This window comes from Typopeltis vanoorti, chromosome 3 (genome assembly GCF_054136105.1).
Source record: "Typopeltis vanoorti isolate ZY-2024b chromosome 3, IOZ_Tvanoo_1.0, whole genome shotgun sequence".
NCBI lineage: Eukaryota > Metazoa > Arthropoda > Arachnida > Uropygi > Thelyphonidae > Typopeltis > Typopeltis vanoorti.
Genome location: NC_143551.1, coordinates 137,308,288 through 137,327,772, shown reverse-complemented (window position 1 = coordinate 137,327,772; position 19,485 = coordinate 137,308,288). Strand labels below are relative to the sequence as shown.

The 19,485-nt window shown below is 34.5% G+C and overlaps 1 protein-coding gene across 7 annotated transcripts in view; it reads left to right on the top strand.

Moving 5' to 3' along the window:
* dop (microtubule-associated serine/threonine (MAST) protein kinase dop) overlaps positions 1–19,485 on the top strand; it is a 677,535-nt gene that overhangs the window by 23,909 nt on the left and 634,141 nt on the right. For 4 of the 7 annotated variants that reach the window (XM_090390874.1, XM_090390878.1, XM_090390879.1 and 1 more), the window contains exon 2: positions 14,418–14,513. The exons of 1 other annotated variant lie outside the window; for it this stretch is intronic. The gene's annotated coding sequence lies outside the window, so the exon portion shown is untranslated. Of the gene's footprint in view, positions 1–14,417; positions 14,558–19,485 lie in introns of those variants that run through there. 2 more of the 7 variants (XM_090390875.1, XM_090390877.1) reach the window with 2 other exon arrangements.

Genomic DNA, 19,485 nt, shown 5'->3' with positions numbered 1-19,485 from the left:
CTCGCAAATCTGCAGGAACAGGTGTTGAAGAACCCTGGCATTGGAATTCGGGCTTTGTTCGTGGAGTTGCTAACTGTAGTCAAGCCCTGGATAACAAGGGTAGGCAATGGTAGGCCGTATGTATGGCAGCAGGATTCGGCCCCTTGCCACACCTCTGGGAAAAGTCAAAAATGGTTGTCTGAAAATTTCTACGACTTCACCAGTCCAAATGTTTGGCCTCCAAACTCCCCAGACCTTAACCCCATGGATTATTTTGTATGGGGCGCAGTTGAAAAAGACACCAATCGCACTTCCAGTAATACAAAAGCCCAGTTAATGGATAAAATTAAAACAGTTTTTGCGGCCCTTCCCAGGGAGACTGTAGCATCAGCTTGTTCGAGGTTCCGAAGCAGAATTGAAGCTGTGATCGATGCTAATGGTGGTTATTTTGAGTAAATCTTGTTGATAGTATTGTAATTAACTCTGCCTGTAATGTTTTTTTGTCAATTCATTAAATTTAATAGATACAAAGAAGATTTTCTTTTTCCTTACGAAACTGTCAAATTTATCCCGAACACCCTGTATATATATATCATCATCATCATCAAATTCCTGCCATGTACCCTCAAGGGGTGTACAGGATATGACAGTACTACATGAAAAAATTACATCATTACTAACTTCCTATCTACAATTTTCCCCCAAATCAGTCTGTTACTTGTCAAGACTCCAACATTATCAGATCTTATATTTCTATCGTCTAAGGCACTTTGTACCGTATCAATCCACCTATATCTTGGTCTTCCTCTGAGTCGTTTTCCTGCCAACCTGGCAGAGAACACTTGTTCTGCTAATCTTTCCTCTCCCATTCTATTTAAGTGAAGATACCACCTTAGATTAGCTCTGCTAATGCATTCCTGGATGTTGACAATATCAAGTTCTTTCCTAATATCCTCATTTTTAATATGATATTGCCATTGATGCCATCTGTTCACGCCTCTAATCTTTCTCAGGACTCTCATATCTGCGGTCTCTAGTCTTTGGTCAAGTGTTTTACTTCTGACCCAGCTCTCAGATCCATAAGTTCAAACTGGTTTGAACACTGTCTTGTATATAGCTAATTTAGTGTTCCGACTAATTTCTCTCTTATTCCATATGAATTTATTCAATTGACTTCCCACCATACCAGCTTTGCTGATTCTGTTGTCTATTTCTATATTTAATTTACCATCTTCAGTAAAAATTGTGCCTAAGTAGCTGAAATGTTTTACTTGTTCCACAGGTTCTCCATTCACAACACAGTTGACATTTTCAATGATTCTGCCTATTTTCATTGTCTTTGTCTTTTTATTGCTGACCTTCATACCATATCTATTACAACAGCTATTCAATTTAGTCAGAGAATCTTGCAGACTTGTAGCGGATTTATTTAGAAATATAACATCATCTGCATAAAGCAAAGAGCTGACATTAACATCTCCAATTTTGATATCATGTTTAATACCACTTTCCTTCATAATGTGATCCATATAGATAATGAATAACAGAGGGGATAAGTACATCCTTGTCTCACACCAGATTTAACATTAAACCATCTTCCTGTACTTCCTTCAGTTCTAACTGCTAACTTATAACTCAAATAAAGACTAAGTATTGCTTGATATAATGCCCCATTGACACCATATAACTGCAGCGTATTGAATAGCTTCTCTCTTGGCACCTTGTCATATGCCTTTTCCAAATCGACAAAACTTAAATACAGATCTTTGTTATATTCCCATGCTTTCTCGACTATTTGTCGTAAAGTGAAGATCTGATCCTGACAGCCTCTATTTGACCTGAATGCAGCTTGTTCTTCACCCAGCTTTTCTTCCACAATTCTTCTCAACCGTTTCTCAAGTATACTTGCATAGATCTTGCCAGGAACACTCAGTAGGAAAATACCTCTGTAATTCTCACATTCAGTTTTATTTCCCCTTTTATATATGGGTACTATGAGAGCTCTACTCCAATCATCTGGAATTTGTCCCTCTGTCCAGGCTTTCTGAACTATGCAGTGCAGCCACTATAAGACTTTTATACCACCATACTTCAGCATTTCTGGTCGAATATCATCTACTCCTGCTGCCTTTCCACATTTCAAGCCTTTGATGGCTTTTTCTACTTCAAGTATGGATATGTATTCCTGACTGCATGCCTGGTCAGTGATTTTTATCACTGTGCTGTCATCACTGCTTGTTTCATTTAGCAGTTTTTCAAAGTAATTACTCCATACTTCAAGGATATCTTTTTCTCCTGTTTTCATGTCACCTTTATCATCTCTAACTCCTTTTACAGCACTCTTTCCTCCATTCCTAAGCTTCTTCAACAACCTCCAGAATATTTTGCCGCCTTCTTGATATTTATTTTCTATATTCTTGCTAAAGTCCTCCCATGACTTTTGTTTAGCTAGTTTTACACACTGTTTAGCTTTCTTACATTTGTCTCTGTATTCTGTAAGAGTAAAAGCTGACTTATTTGCCAGGAACTTTTGATATGCTTTCTTCTTTTCCTTCACTGCCTCTTTAACTTCCTGTGTCCACCAGGGAGTTCTGATTTTTTTATCCTTGCACACAACCTCACCAAATGCCTCTCTGACAGAATCAATCAATGTTTTCTTCAGAGTTTGCCACTGAATCTCCAAGGTTTGATTCCTGTTCTCAAACTCTTTCATTTTCTTTTCAATAATCTTTTCAATATATATATATATTTATTATTATTTTAAAATCTTGTTAAAGAGTTATTTTTACTAGAACTTTAATATAATTAGACCATGACACTCTATATCATGTAGATGCACTTTGCATATCAGTATTGCATAAACTGGTTTCTGTTCTTGTTGCTTAATTTGAAAGTCATATTGAAGATATCCTTAAATACTAGGCTGAAAATTTAATACTAATAAAAATATATATGTAAGATAAATCTGTTTTATGTTATTTATTAAAATAAAATGCACTCTTCTTCACTGTTATTCATCATCATCTGTGTATCGCTCTTGATATTTCCAGAGCGTTCAAATACCTTTCTAGCATCTTGGCTTGCTAAACAAATTACTACTCTTTGGACTTCTTGTCATTCTCTGCAAGTCATGGAAGATGGCACCCTATTTTTGCACTTCACCACCAATACTAGAGTGCCTTAAGGCTCTGTCCTATCACCTACTCTCCTTCTTCTATATAAATGACCTATTCACAATCACCACTAATCCTATCCACAGCTTTGCAGATGATAGTACTCTTCCATTCATCCTAGTCATTGGACATACTATGCAGTACTTTGACATCTCAGGCTACAAGATCATCTACAACTAGTTCCTTAAACATTGATTTATGTACTGTCCTTCAATGGGCTGATCATGATAATGATTTATGGTTTTAATGATTCAAGGACAGCAGAGGTCATACTGCACCATATCAAAGGTTATAGCAGTATGCAAAGTGAGACAATCACAAACATCCAACCCTGCAGTGGGATTAAAGAATGGGTATGTTCACCACTCGGAAAACCAGGTTGGCACCTTCAATGGGAGCAAGGACAGTGGTGTTACATTCATTGCAACTAAAACAGCGTTGCCTTTTCTCTCACAAAAGAGATCTCAGCTCATCTACTTTTAGTTTACTTCCAGTCTTTTCTGGCATAAACACATCACACCAATCGCTTCCTCAGTATCCAAAAAACTAGCAAGATGCTATTTTACACCAACCAACTCTTAACTGTATACAAATCCAAAATTTGCCCATGCTTAGAATACTACTTGCATGTTTGGGGTAGTGCACCTAAAACTTCTCTAAAAATCCTTGATGCTGTCTGAAGGATAGCAATTTGGCTCATAGATAATCCCTCTCTAACAGATTCACTTCAACCCCTATCTCACAATGTGTCTATTCTACTTGTACTTTAATGGTCATTGCTCTGCTGAACTGGCAGTCATCATTCCTCCACTTTCTGTTGCACCTGCCAATACAAGAGCAGCAGTTGTCCATCATCCCTTTACTGTGCAACTGCAATCATATCAAACCTGTTTCTCCTCATCCTCTTTTATTACGTCCACCTCTGTCTTCTGGAACAGCCTTCCTCACGAAGTATTTCCAAACACACCATGACCTTCAACTCTTCAATAAACATAAAAACATCAACAAACTTCTATATCTATCTCATTAACAATAAATCTCATTCCTCCTCCTTGCACTCCCACATGTGGTATTGATATACTTATAGTTCCTTCATCCTCTCCTGTATGGGATCAGTGTGTATATGGACCAGATTATGAATGAAGGAAAGTAGCATTAAACATCAAATTCGTTTAAAAAAAAAAAGGATAAAAGAGAGGATATCACAATTGGATACCAGTTTTTGCTTATTACTGATATTGATGTCTGATGATGTTATACCTTTAAATAAATCCAATACAATCTTCAAGATCCCTTAATTTAATTGAATAACTAATTACAATACATTTACTATGAAAGTAATCAATGGAAAGGGGATGGTGGTAAAAGATGGCAGGTAAAAGACTAATATTTAGCTGCATTGATACAGTTTGAAGTGCTTTAGAATACAGAATATAAGATGATATATTTGTCAGCACTATAATATTTGTCAGGACAATATTATAGTTTGAATGTAACGCGTGTTCGTGATACTGAGTAGAAAGTCGCAATTTCATACAGACATGCCACGCGAACGTGTTACCTTAGCTACCTAACAGGTACTAACGTTTTTTGCATTCTTAAACCTTTTTTGCATTTACCATTTTTTTTTTTTGTACTGTACAAGCCTTGAGAAAGCTAGTCAGTTAATAGCGAAACCAGTAGACAATATTGTACGAACATACGTATGAATTAAAAATCTATGGCCAGTTTAACAATAAGTCTTATATGTTTTAACATTTTACGACCAAAAATATGTATAATTTAAATAGAACATGAGTATATTATCATATCTAGTACTGGACACCACCATCATAATTGATTAATGGATAGGATCACAAGTTAATGTTAATCAGTGCTTTTCATTTCATCTTTTTCAAGAACACTGTTACAGTGAATAACAGAAGGAAAGATTCACTTGTATGTTGGTGCAAAATAAGAAAGGCTGTCTTATGTTTTGTTCTGTTTTTTAAAATCCTATTAGATTCTATACTGAGATCATTTTTTTTAATGTGATGCTAACTGTAACATGAAGGATATACAGACTTCTTCAGAGAGTTTTGGGCTCATCAAGATAGGGTCTCTTCCAGATCACACAGTGCCTAAATATTTACTTATCATATCTCTCATTTAAAATATTCACTGTTCTCACAACAATTGCTAGTAACCCATTCCACACACTATATACCATGAAAAGAACCTGATCCCTCATGTTTTTAACACCTTTACTCAGTTTCTAGAGAAAAGTGTTCTATAATTTATTGATGATGGTTTAGGAGCTTGATAAGGAATTAGTAGCAGCTGTCCAGGACTTGAAGAGATAGCATTTTGAAGATGACGTTGCATCATTTTATGTTGATATGCTTATGTGTGTAGGAAATTGAGGATTCAAACAATATAAGGATAAAAGTAGAGTAGAGGAGACAAAGAATTGAAGTGCAGAAAACATATTGGAAAAGTGAATATGTTGTCAGTACTGTTTTCTGTAGTAAAAGTCATTGATCATACCATATCTAGATTAATGTGCACAAATTTGGTCACCTGGATTTCTAGAAAGATAAGGAAATACTGAAGAAGATATAGGATGTAAAGTTTTGGTAAATCAGAGAAAATGGAGGTGGAGATGTTAGAGACATAAATTGGTGAGAGATCACTTGTAGAGCAGATGAGGGATGTAGCATTAACAGACTTTTTTAAATGTCTTTATTTAGGAATATACTATCTGCATACATAAAAATAAAAGTAAGTTTAATATTTTTGATTTTGATACCAGGTTTAATACTACTTTCCATCCAAATGTAATCCATATTCTTTTATGGGCTGATAAAATCCATTAAAATATGATAATAAAAGGCATGCTTCCACAGTAAAAAAATTTAGAAGTATAAATTAGATTTCTCTTATAACCCATCATTAATGTTAACAAATGAATAATGTAAACCATTTGTCTTAATGAATGAACAGTGTAAGTGCATGGAGAATAGTATTTTTCCATGTGTAGTTGTGAGAGCACTAGGTTAAATATCCTGCTCTCAGCATCAGCATTAAATACTGCTGCATGCATACTTAAAATGAATGTTCCCCTCTGAGCTCATAATACCTACATTGCCATATTATGATCTCAGGGATACTACTAATTCCTTATCAGATACTTTACTGGATAATATCATCTCTCTTGATCTGAATACTGTTCAGAAATTTAAGAACTTATGTCCAGGTTATGATCTGGCTAAATGGCATAAATCTGGATACTATTGTAGACCAATTGTTGACTCAGTAGGAAGTCCTATATTCAAAATTTCCAAGCTTTTCTCAACCTTCTGACTCCCCTTGCTGGCCATTTCTATTGTTTATATATATATAATTGAAGAATTAAAACTCAGTCTAATGATGTTGTGGTTAGTTTTGACATCAACTCATTCTTCAAATGTTCCTCTTAATGACATCCTTGAACTTCTAAATTTGCATCATGATGTACATCTTAAGTTTGTTATGCACTCTGGATATTTTAGTTAGAATGGTGAACTGTAGACATAGGAATTGCAATTTATTTAGAATATTTAGAGGAGAAAATTCAATTGATACTTTTGCCATCTGGAGGAACTCATATCAATAACTAGAAGTCTTCCTACAAAAATATTAACTTATCTTAGAATCAGATTCACATTCACCGTAGAAATAGATCAAACAAAACGTTATCCTTTCTTGACAACCTTATAAAACAAGAAGTAAACAGTTCTCTCACCATAACTGACAAACTATCATGTCTGGCCTGTATCCAATAGATATCAGCTCACCATCCTTCACAAAAATATGATATTAACAATTGATTGATATCAAGAGTCCATGCAATCTGTTCTTCAGCAACATCTTTTCAGCAGGATAAGTTTTCCACCAAGAAAAACCTTCTCTGAATGGCTATAACCCAAGCATTGAAGAATATCTGTTCCGTATATTCAAGGTACCTCTGAATGTGTAGCTATTTTCATGAAGAAATTTCATCTTGCATTCACATACAAACCCATTAACTAAATCAGATTCCTTTATCTTTCTCAAAAGTACAACATTCTTACTACCTGGGTGTATCAGATTCCCAGTAACTGCAACTTATTTTGGGCAAACTGCCATTTCATTACAAAACATATTTTTGAATATCACTCTTATACTGAACTCAGTAAATATCCTCAGTTCTGCCTTGCAGAACATGGAATGAATAAATAACTGCTGGATCCTTAGGAGGATGTTAATCTGCTACATAGAAGCACCTACAAATATGAACATTTTTCGAAGCAAGTGCTCAGGTTCCTCATCGCCATATCTGAATCTCATTGATGAACTGTCTATGCTGAAAATCTGTGATATGGTATTTAAAAACTGCATTTCTTAATTTTGTATTTCTTAATTTTTCTTTTATGTATGTGTGTAATACATAGGATCCTAATCTTGCAGTAATTTTTAACCAACACTTTCATGACTGTACATAGAAAGATACTATTTCCATGTGCTTACACTGTTGTTTTAGAATTTTCCATTATTCATTCATTAACACTTATTTATTTCTTTATCCTTTTGCTCATGCAGTACTAGTAAACAGAATAACAACAAAAAAATATATGATCATAAGTATAAAAATTGTAATTTGCCAGTGTAAGTTTGTGATCCGGTTCGATGCTGATGGTACAGCATGGGAGAAGTCAGACTGAGTTCACCTTGATAAGCACACAGGCAGCATTCAGTGGTGATGCGACAAATTCATCAACACTAATAGTTTGAGACACAAATTATTAGTCATAAATTATCAGTGTCCATCAGTGTACAAAATATTAGATAAAAAAATAAAGTATGAATTAGATACAGAAAATTAATATCTAATTCATACTAATAAACTTTACTGTAGACACATTTTATTATCTTCTTTTAATAATGAGTCATATTGATAAAGAGCAGCAGAGATAATGTGCATCTTTGTATATTCCTGGTTTTACATCAGAACTTTTTTTTGTACGTTCTTCACTTCTGACTTCTGACTGACATCTTGTGTTAACTCGGCAGTAAACATCTTAATGTAGTGTTAGCATTTTTAACATCTTTCTTTTTGGCATCTTATCTTATGCTTTATATCTACAAAAGTTTAAAAACTTAAATATAAATCTTTGTCATAATCTTGTGATTTCTAAGATATTTGTCTTAAAGTAAATATCTGGTCCTTACAATCCCCATTTTGAACTGCGCTCGGCTTGGTCTTTTTCATATTTCTCAGCAGTTTTTCTTAGTTTTCTTTTTCTTTTTCCTCTTAAGTTGCTTGCAGAAATTTTATGTGGAACATTACATGGAAATTCCTCTATTATTGTTACATTCAATTTTAATTTACTTTGTATAGATGGGTACAATGATAACTCTACTCCGGTCATCTAGAATTCATCCCTCTGACTAGGCTTTTTGAATTTTAATCACTCAGTTTTTGATTGAGTATCACCTGGTTGACAGAAAATGATAATAGATACAAGGACAGAATGTAAAGGCTATTGTATTTTCAGGGAAGATAGAGTGAATAGGAGAAGGAGGTTAGATATCGCTGATGATAGCTGAAGAACTGCAACCAAAAAAAAAAAAAATTAGAAATTAAAGAAGATTTTTGATCTTGGAAAGATTGTTCATTTGAGACCTCTATCTCACACCAGATGGTGTGAGATAGAGGCCAATAGGACAAAATATATTGTTGTTTGCTGCTGTAGAACCAGGAGGTCTTCAGGAAGATTAAATGCAGCATATTGGCAGATTAGCACAATGGATGGAGGCTGAACAATGGGAGACTGCAACTTATTATGGGGGCATAGATTGGAGAGAGGAAAGGGAGCATGTCAAGATGGAAGTGGAATTTAACAAGTTTATAAGGGATAATTACCTGAAACAACATGTTATGGGGGGATCAGGGGTTTGAGAGCATTGGATCTGGTAGTAGCTTCAGAAGATATATCCGCAACCAAGTAGTGGACCTTTGGATCAGTTGGGAAGAGTGACCATGCAGTCTTGTTCTGGGAAGTTGCTAAACATGTGGAATTCTCTGTCAAGAAAGGGTTTATGTTGAACTATAAAGCTGGTAATTATGATGGACTTAGGAGGCATCTTAGAGCAGTGCCATGGCTTGAGAAGCTACAGGAAAGAATGTCAGTAGTTCATGGGAAGTCGTCAGGGATTGTTTGAGAGTGACAGTATTAGACTGCATATCCAAGGTCAGGATAAACTAAGTAGGGATTAAGTTGATGAGAAGAGATATAAAGCAAGAGCTGCAAAACAAGAAAACACTTTGGAGGGAATATAAAGAAAAAGTGATCAGAATAGTCATGAGCAGTGCAAAGTTCAAGCAAGAAGGGTGACTAGTATGGTAAGAAAGGCCAAATCAGATTATGCGAGAGAATTAGCTAAGCGTGCCCAAGTAAATCCAAAATAGTTTTTTTGTTATGTAGCAAGTAAGAGGAAATATGACTATGATAGGATGACTTTGATCAGGCTGATAGTAGGAAGGTGACAGAGGCAAAATAAATAGTTGAGTTGCTGAGTGATCATTTTTGCAAAGCTGTGTCATTCAGTTAGTGATTTTACAATTGCTGATATGATAGAGATGCATGTCAGAATTGAGGTAAATGAAGAGATGGTGTATACAAATATACACATCCTCTTCATTCAAAAAAGTAACTTTTTGTATACTTTTGTATTTTGAGCCATTCTGAAGTTCACTATTTAACAGTTACATAATTGTTGAATTTAGATTTTGGGTGTTGGATTTGCTGATATCTTCACAGGATGTGGCTGTGAATGAGGTATCAAAACTGCCACCTGTCAGTAAGAGGTATTGGCTTGTAATGTAGTCCAAATGGACTACATATATCAGGAAGGTATATATGTGAACTATAAGGTGGCTGATTATGAGAAGCTCTGTAGTCAACCAGAATTAATGCATTGGGTCAATGAGTAGTGACGAAAAGATGTTGACAGTGCATGGGAAATGCACTGGTATGTAGAAGGAAGCAAGCATTAGTAGAAATAAAAGTGAAAGAATCAGAGGTGTATCAAGTGTTGCTTGGTTAGATATTAATAAGGCTGTAAGAATGGATGATATCATATTTTTAAAGAGTTAGCCATGCCCTCGACTTGTTTATTTAATAAAAGTCTTGCAGTATGGAAGGTTCCTGAGGAGTAGAAAGAAGGCAAAATAGTACCTTCCACAAGCATGGTTCTAGAACAGAAGTTTCCAGTTATAGAAAAATCTGTATATCTGTAGTTGTGGTCAAAGTGTTGGAGAAATTGGTTAAGAATAGAATACAGGATTGGATTGATGGATATATGATTATCTATAATGGTCTGTATGGGTTTGAAGGGTAGGTCCTGTCTTAGCAATCTGCTTGCATATTTAAGATAAGGTGATAAATGTTGGATATGGGAGATTCGTATACACTGATTTTCTTGGACTTTATAAAGGCATTTAATAATTACCATATGACAGATTGGTGTATAAGTTGCTGAAGATGGTATTGGATAACAGATTGGTTAGATGGATCGGAAATTGCCTTTCTGAAAGATACCAGCAAGTTGTGTATGATAGAGATGTAAAAATAATCATAATTTAAAATTCTGAATATTTTTATGTATTGTTTATGTTAGTATGTTTATTAGTTTGTTTCATAACATGCATTGTCGGCACTTGCGATGTGCCCGTTATACTATTATTATTATTACTATGTGACACCTCCAGGGAGTCTAAAGACTCATCGTAGGAGGGCACACTGCTGTACTTCACTAGATACATCTCATCCTCTACACTACTACTTAATTCTCCAACTATGACACTACTATCAACAATAGTACTTTTGTCTGTAAATTACGTGTGTTTTGAAGGCCAATTTGTCTGTATGCTGGATGAAAAATCCAAGTTTTCGGGAGAAAAAACCCTGCTACCACCGTATAAGATCGGCTAACTCACCTTCAACTGAAAAAGCCCATATAAGGATTCTGCTCGTCACAACGAGAATCTAACCCAGGTCTTTTCCAATCAAAGGGCGCACTGTTTCGTTGTTCTTCCAGTTACGCTTATTTAAATTGTTTTGTCAAAATGAAATGTAAAGAAGTTAAAAAATCGATATACTTACCAGATTTTGAATAGTTGTGTTACTTTAAACAATTTTATTGTGGTTTAAAATATTAAGTTGTGTTTTATGAAGACATTCTCTTGTCGCTAATAGAGACAACATGTCAGCCATTATACCTAGCTTCTTGCTTTCCAGTTTCATAGAGTGCGCATGCTCACCAAGAAGTTTGATGTGTGATTGACAGCTGACAAGGAGAGCATTCGGTATCGAAGTAACAAGAGAAAACGAGCGTTTGGGAGGAAAGAAGAACACAAGCCTGCAGACATTTAGATTCGGAGAAAATCGAGTTTTTTTTTGGTGACAATCGGAGGAAAATTAATAGTATATTCCGAAAAAGGAATCGTGGAACTATGAAGTTTCAAAATGGAATAAGTATTGATAAATAAAAGAAAATATTGCTATAGATGTTTTAAAAGGAATATTCGAGGAAACACTAATTGGAAGATTAGTAGTAGATTCCGAAAAGGGAATCGTAGAACTGTGAATTTTTTTAAAGTGGAAGAGTTAAGACTGTCAATAAGCATTAGTGAATAAAAGAAGAAATTGCTATTTACGTTCTAAAGGAATGTTCGTGGAAACACTAATTGGGTAGTTTCATCTGTCTTAAGGACGCCAGATCTAACTATTATTTCTACTAAAAAGGAGACAGAATTGACTCAGGAAGAATTAATGTGTGCTACATGAGTGATGAGAAAGGATCCTATGAAAATGAAGAATAAAGTCATATATCTTCGGAAAAGGGCCTTAACAGACAGAGAAACTGGCTATGAACATTTTGTCATTGTGAAAACAAAGTGTTTAGTTTAGTCTTAAATGTATGTTTATTTTAAAAGGCCTTGGATCCAATTAAGTTAGGTAATATTGTTTGAAGTGTGTATATATTAAGTGTTTGTGTTTTATTAAATGTGTTTATTATGTATTTTGGTCTTGAGTTAGTGATTTTTTGGATTCTGAAAGCAATAGTAAAAAAGAGGTCATTGCACCAATCGGAGTGAACCCTAGCAATAAATAAATATAATAAAAGCACTCAGAAATTAAAAATAATTGTTAGAAATAAAGAGATCAAATAATAAAAAAATCCTTTCTTTTTACAATGGCACAGCCAACAGGATTAATATTAAATAAAATAATCTCTTATATTAACAGAGCAATGTCAAAGATATAGTGGAATTATTTATTCATCAGTGTATATCATAGGTTAGTCTCAGGAAAGGAAGATCACCACTGGTGTGCTTCAGGATTTTGATCTTAGGCCCTACTGTTTGACTTGTTAATGATAGTTCATGTGGATTGTCTGGGGATCTTCAAACGTTTACTCATGATGCAAAATTAGGTAGAATTATCCAGAATGTTGCTGATGTTAATTCTTTACAGGAAGATATGAATAAACTTTTAGCTTCGACTGATGAGTGGGGTTGTAGTTTTAATATTAATAAATACCAGGTGTTACACTTTGGAGTGAAGCAATATAAGGCTACATACTGTATTAATGGATCTGTACTTCAAGAAGTGGATGAGACTCGCGATCTTGGAGTGATAGTAGACGGTGGACTAAAGTTCTGGAGGCACATTGCAAGTGTTGCAAAGACTCCACATTGTATTGCTGCTATAATAAAAAGTACATTGACATGTAGGGATAAGGAGGTGGTCACTATATAAGGCATTGTTCCGACCACACATGGACTACTCTGCTCAAATTTGTTCACTTAGTTTTCATTGTGATTCAGAAACACTAGAGAGGATCCAAAGGCAAATGATCAAAGTGATATTGGAACTCTGGAGTGTTGGTTATGTGTAGACTGGTTGAGGGAATGTAGATAGGAGAAAAACTGGATATATGATAGAGACCTTCAAGTTAGTTAAGGGATTCTACCTGATTTATAAAAGGAGTGGGCGTTAAGATGGGAAGAATGAAAGGCCATCCCTAGAAGTGTATAAAGATGTGGTGAAGAAGGGTGTGGGAAGTAGATTTTTTACACGGAGAGTTGTTGGTGAGTGGAATGCATTGCTGAGTGTGAATTCAGGAAGCATAAATAACTTCAAAGAACCTCCGTAGCTCAGTCAGTATAGACAAAGGTCAGAAACACCTGGGTTTGATTCCCATCCATGATGTGAGAAACCTTTATCTGGTCTCTTTTGACTAAAGGTGAGAACCAGTCTTGTATGGAGATAGAGGATTTTTTCTCCCTAGAACAGGCAAACCGAACCCCCTGTGAACACACACGATCTACAGTCACGAATACTTGCCCTTAGAGGATGCAGCAGAGGAGTAACGAGCTGGCCGTGTTATTTCATCGTAAACCCCCCTCATTAGGGAATTCTACCTGTCCTAAGGGATGGATGGGAAGGAAATAACTTCAAAGTTCATTATGATAGACATGTTGTATGATAGACATGCGCATAATCATAAAATTTATATGCATCTTTATGTTGGAACTTAGTGTTATTTATGAGCAGTCCCTGTTCTGAACAAAAATCCAGCAGGTACTGATCATTATTAGCATATGCTTCCTCAAAAGTTTCTTATATTTCTGTGTTTGTGATTCCTTTCATATTCTATTTAGATCTCCCAGGAGAAGTTTTTCTTGAACAAAAAGAACTTATTTCTCTGCTGAAATTTCAAAATATTCTTAATGAAATAAAATCTGTGCAATTAAAAACACAGATCTTTCTCATTTTTTAACATTGATGTCAACTGATGGAAATATTTTACAATCTGTTGCTTATTCACATTAATGGCATTTGACTATTTAAGCAGTGGTAGAAATGGGCTTAATGCTCATTATGAATTTGTTGTTTGCTAGCCTAACAGTGCTGGTTATTGATGCAATTCAAACATTATTACCCCCCCCCCTACTCTATAGTAGTTATATCAATTATGTTCTGATTGAATTATAATGAAATTTTAATCATACTCATGCTAATATATTCTACCTAATATATGAATATCAGAATGCCTTAGAAGGTAATAACTTTGCAACATGTAAATATGTTTATAGCAAATTGAATAATTGTTAAAAATGTACTGAGTATATTCACCTAAGAAAAATTGATTTCTAGGAGGAAATCAAATTATTAATAATAATCATTATTATTGCAGGTATGGATAGCTGAGAAGTAGATAAGACATAAATTACCAGTACCTTAGAAATGAGGATATTTTAAACTGAGCTCTGCAGATTGTGGCATTATAACAGTGAGGTGTTATTTATGACCCATTCAGGTTTACTTTAAGAAGGTGTAGTTTTAACAATCAGTTTTGTTTTCCTTTATTTCTAGTAAAGAAATAAAGTTTCTTTACTAGAAAAATGTGCTATGTATATTTATGCAAGGATGACCTAAAAGTGTCTAGAATTTTGACATTTTTATTTTAATACTACATTAAGTTTATGTATATAAGTCATTGTCTTATGTTCCTGAATATAAGACATTGTCTTATGTTTTTAAGCAATCCTTCTGCAATCAATTCAGTTATTTTGTGATATCATGTTCCTTTGAGGCAAAAAACTGAGAACTGTCTCAGCTTCCTTGGCATTGGTGAAACACCAATGTGCACAGTAATTAATTTTTTTTGTAAGAAATCTTGTGAAATATATATAATCCATCTGATGACTATTTCACATGAGGAAGAAGCTTTTTCTTGAGCCTTGATTTTTTTTTTTTTTCTTGTTATCAAACTGCTCTGTGTAATTAAGCGTTGCCATGTTGGAGAAGTACCCACTTTCAGTTTTGTTCTGAAACCAGTTAATTAAAACAGGAAGTGATATTTCACCAAGTGATTTATTCTGGTGATGTGAGTACACTTTTTGTTTTGGGTAACAAATTGTTTGATGAAACGTTAATCCTGAATATTGGTGAACAATTCTCTATAGACATTGGTGATTTGAAAGAATGTTTCAACAGTCAGCTCTTGCCAACCTAGCGAAGATGACATTGCATGTCATTTGCGACTCAACTCTACTCATTGGTAACAACATTGATTGTTAAGCTTCTTCTGCTTGACAACATTTTAGGATTCTTGAGAGTGGAGGCCTTCATCCAGCAGTAGTCAGAAAATGGCTGATGATAATAGTGGTTTTGAACAAGGTTGGTCTTTGAGAGTACTTTCAGTAAAATTAGATATTTTTCAACTAGGTCAAATGTGTCAATTTACACTGTATTTTGGTTTTTCTTATGCCATCTGTTTCTCTGGCAGATGTTTATGCTGCTTAGGCTGAGCATCTCTAAGTAGGAACTTAGAATTGAAATGTCATCATCTTATTCCTGATATGTACCTTCAACATTTGCAGGATACTATGATAATACTACAAAATTAAGTTCACCTTATTACTGGCTTTTTATCAACAGTTTCCTTCCAGAATAATCTGTTGTCATATCCTAAATTGGCAAATCTAATATTTCAGTCTTCTCTGGCAGTAAAGCTTCAATCTGTCTTGATCTTGATTATTCTCTGATTCTTTTCCTGTGATCCTAACATGAAACAGCTGTTTTGCTAACCTTTGTTCTTCTTCCATTCTGTTCAAGGTGGATATTAACAGATATACCGGTCTGTACAAAGTAGATTAAGCAGCAGATGTCAGAAACTTTATACACTCTGGAATGTGCAAGAGGGTGAGGCTGATCCTTTGGATAGCAGATGAAGGTTCTTACAGGATGTTTAGTTTGAAAATGGTATGAAGATTTATAAAGAACTTAAGCTATCTTTTGATGTACTCCAGATGGGAATAAATTTGTTATGATCTTGTGTGTGGGAATGCAGGTGATATTTTGTGTATTTTATAGAATTGTAGCCAAGGCTTGACGAATATGCCTACCACTGGTGAACATATTTGTTTAGCATATTTGTCTGCAGTTGGCGAATAGCTGCAGACCTGACAAAATAGACAATTTTTTTATTTAATAAAAAAAAATCTAAACAAAATGTTTTTTATTCTTTTAACTTGAAGAAAACGCAGAAAAATATGTCATAATATAAAAGCCATTCTAGTACCAAAAATTAATGTAACAAATTATATATTTCCAAAAAATCCATGTTGCTTTCACTGTTTTTCCTATTCTTCATTCCATTTACACATCTTAGATAATTACTCTCTTACTAATAGCTCACTCTCTTAGAGATGAAGAGAATTCCTATTCTCTTCATGTATAAAAGTCATTTCTGAATACATCTGTGAAAAGCTTTTAAAAAAAATTTGAGTTCCTGACAACTTTCAAGCCAGTGACAATATTTTTTCTATCCTGCCTTCCACAAAAAAGAGAAACTCTCTCTTCACTCATTCAGATGTGTACCAGATCCCTTGTTCCTGAATTCTGTCCTTTTTGGTGAGACAGAGTTGCACTATAGACATCAGACAGTCAGCACATGTGGATTACTTTAGTTTTCTCCAAGCAGAGAAATCTGGTCTTGCAGAACATGGAATTTTACTAGCCACAGGATTCTAAGGGACAAAAAATAATTCTTCATGCATGTTCTTTCAACTTTGAAACACTCTTCAAAAAATGCTATGAAGCTCTTTGCAGTCAACTAATCTAAATTGCAGTGATGGTCTAAAAATTTCAAAATTCTGGGAAGTGGTGACTTCCCTGTATTTGAGAACGTTAATTTTAATATGTATATATAATTCTTATGAAAAGTTTACACACACACACACACACACACACACACACACACACACACACACACACACACAAGGGGCAAATATTCCAGGTGTGCATCCACGGAATAGCAATATCACCAATATTATATTGCATTTATTCCCATTAAAAGACTTCACTAATTGTTTCCTGGCTTCGCCTGATTCCTAAGATTAAACCCAGTACTTCATGAATAGACACTTTTCGATGCTTAAACATTGCATTGCATTCGCGTTAATAGTTTGGGTGTGTGGCCACAAATACATACACCTTTGAACAGATGTACAGATGGTGTAGCGGGTCAAATTCTGAGTGTTCCAGCGGTTTTAAACCACCCAGAAGGTGAGGCAGGGTGAGCACTGAGACAATAGCACCTAGTGGCTGTGATTGGTTATTGTGTCTGATGGGAGAGGAGTGTTTTTCCATTCGTTCGAATGATAAACAAAGCTACTCGTTTTTTCTTGCTTGTGCAGTATAGTATCTATTGAGGTTGGAAAGTTTTATGTTTTTTTTTTAATTATGCCATCATCATACAGTCACTTATTCATGTCTAGACTTAATAGGATCACATGCTGGTCGCTCTACCCAGCAACTTATAGGACACACACATATCACAAATGTCAATTATTAATTATTTGTTTGCAATTAAAGAAAGTATTTTGTAATCACACTTATTCTTTCCTTTACATTTTCCATTCTCACATGACTTACAAATGATGGTTTGTATATTTGAATTACTCCTCTGAGTAATTCAAATATACAAACCAAATATAACATTCTTCTTCATTATTGTTTTCTAATATATTTGAAAACAAACATATTGTTTTTTTCCCACTCTATGCAGATTTGATTACAATTAATTGATAAATTAAAGTATTCCAAGTTATCCTACAATTCATTACATTAGACCAATTAAGATGAGTACTGATGCACTCTTAACACTTTCATATTGATAAAAAAATGTGGTCAAATTGACATGAATTTTGTAGCGCAGATTGCATAAGCCACACTACAGCACACCCCACCGAAATGGACATGCGACGCCTCTGACACACACACACACACACACACACACACACACACACACACACACACACACACACACACACACACACACACACACACACATCTGGTCCATACCCAAAAGGCCACAAGACCTATTGCACACTAGTGCCATGTGTGGTCAGGACTATAGTCTGTATAATATGTGAACCATGATGAATAGAAGAAAGGAGTCTCTTCACATATATATAGTCTGTATATATGTACACACACACACACACACACACACACACACACACACACACACACACACACACACACACACACACACACACACACACAGGTAGTGCCTGACTTTACATGTTAATTAGTTCCAAGCATAAGCTTGTAAAGTGAGAATTTATTTCCCATAGACATAATATTAAAAACATGGATTACATTCTCAAATGAAATTTGATCATAGTAATGTTAAATAAAAATCAAGATCGGCAAAGCAATAGTTTATACTTAAACAATGATTTATTTATCCAAAGAAATGAAAACATATCCTTGAAAAATCAAGCAAATTATAATAAAGAAATTATATCCTGTACAAATGACAATCCTGAATGCTCCTGGAGGGTACATATCAGGAAATTGATGATGATGATGACAAATGATAAAGACTGTTTATTCTTAATCATCAAATGCACACTCGTTAATGCACAGAGTCTTTGCTGTGTCTTTTTATAAACATCACACTCTGTTGTACTAATTTGTTTTTTTTTTTTGAGAGTTTATTTTTCACTTGGTTAGACTATAATAAGTTTAGTTTAATCCTTTATCCAAGTGTGAGCAAACAAAGTTTGTGCCCGAAAGTATCTTCGGGCGCAAACAGTAGTGCAACAACTAGGGTAAGGTAGTGCAACACCAGATGTTGCACTACCTTACCCCAGTCCTGAAGATACTTTCGGGCGCAAACTTTGTTTGCTCACACTTGGATAAAGGAGTAGACTAAACTTATTATAATTTGTTTTGGCTTATTAATAAGGTGGATAATTTGTGAAAGAAGGCAACAAAAATGAAGAGCAACATAAAACAGGTCTTTGTAACTTCAGTATTGTAACTGCTTTTTGTTTGTTATATGAGTCAGTGAAATGAGGTGGCTCTTATCTGCCTGAACAAACAAATTCTGTGTTTATGAACATTCAGCATTTATTTATTGCAATTAATATTCATATTTTTAATTTTTTTTGTTGATAAAGCGAGAACTCGTAAACTAGGAACTGCCTGTATATATACACATGTATTCAAATTTGATTTAGTTATTCATTCTCTTTTTTATTTGCATTTTTTATATTCACTATACATTAAGAAACCATTAATTGCATTTTTGAACCCCATGTGCAATTTTTGTGCAAATATTTAATTTTTTTTTTTATTTCTAATTTAGTAAATTTTTTTTTAAAACTTACTCATTACATACACTTTTATACAATGTAACAGGTATTGTTCTCCATAATCTTTTGGCTAAGTTTGCTTATGGTTGTGTT